The sequence below is a fragment of the Megascapheus bottae genome, chromosome 16 (assembly GCF_031878675.1).
Source record: "Megascapheus bottae isolate mThoBot1 chromosome 16, mThoBot2.hap1, whole genome shotgun sequence".
In the NCBI taxonomy this organism is placed as follows: domain Eukaryota; kingdom Metazoa; phylum Chordata; class Mammalia; order Rodentia; family Geomyidae; genus Megascapheus; species Megascapheus bottae.
In genome coordinates, this window is record NC_143524.1 from 55,659,178 (window position 1) to 55,660,637 (window position 1,460).

A 1,460-nucleotide genomic window follows, 5' to 3' on the forward strand; every position below is an offset into this window, starting at 1 on the left:
AGAGAGAGAGAGAGAGAGAAAGTCTTTTGCCACTGTCACTTTCATACAGAAATAATTGGCCTACTAGGTAGTACTATAAAAATGGTAGGCCTAGTGGCAAAACAGAGTCATTACATCCAGCTGAGAAATAATTTCTAAATAAATCAGTGTGTTTGCACATGTTGGATTGCCCAACTTCAGGATTTACTAGCAATATTCGAATGAAACAGGAGAAGCTAGAGGAAGCAGGAGACCAATATTCAGGATTATGGATATGACTGGATGACTTGAATATAAGAAAGCGTGTACAGAGCACAAATACTTTAGTGATTGTATGTTTCCAGTTTTATAAACTGGATTATTTTCAAGATAAAAGCACATATTTAAATAAATCAGCCGGGACTCATACCTGTAATCCTAACTACTCACTAGGCTGAGATCTGAGAATCACAGGGGGAAGGCAGCCCCAGCAAGAAAGTTCTTGAGACTCATCTCAGATAACTAACAAACATCAAGAGTTGTGGCTCAAGAAGTTGCTTTGAGCAGAAAAGAAAAAAAAGCAAAGGGAGAGCACCTAGCCCCTGAGTTCAAGCCTCAGTATTGGCACAAAATAACAATAAATGGATAAATAATCACACTCATCACATGTCCATTCTGCTGTGCCTTCAAGAGAATTTCAGCACAAAATTTGGGGCTGGGCATGTGGTACAATTATCGCACTTCCCTTACAGATAAATTGTGGTTTAAGTCTCACAATGTTTTATACTTCAGAGACATCTTTGGACAACATTTCTCGGGGAAATGAAACCAATGAAGGAGGCTTATATTTCTATAAAGGACAGAGGCTTAATTATATTTAACTACTTACTTCAAGGGGATTTAAGCACTTAGAGTGACGTTCTTAAGCATCCTTTCCTGCAGTCAGGAGGTTGAGATCTGAGGGCCACAATTCAAAGCCAGACCAGGCAGGAAAGTCCATGAGGCTCTTATCTCCAATTAACCAGAAAAAGACCAGAAGCTAACCTAAGGCTCCAGTGGTAGAGAACCCACCTTGAGTGAAAAAGCAGACAAATGAGAGTACGTGGATTGTTCAAGCTCTGGTTCTGGCACAAAGAAAGGAAGAAAGGAAAGAAAGAGGGGGGGGAAAGAGAGAAAGAGAAAGAGAGAGAAGGAAAGAGTAGAGAAGGGAAAGGGAAATCCTCTATCTCAAAATTTCTTCCAAAATAAGATCATGTTACCATGTAAAATGTGAAATAGTAAAAAAAAAATTAAAAATGTGAAACAGTGCTTAGAAATCATTTTTGATAATTTATTGCCTATAATCCAATTTTTAAAATAATTTTATAATTACTATCTTGATTTTATGAATTAAGAATCAGAAGCTATAAAAAATTAGGAAATGGAAAGGTATGAAACTCAAGTGGCTGATCATCATTTATTTATATAAATAAACCATTGGCCAAAATCCTATATTCGTTTTT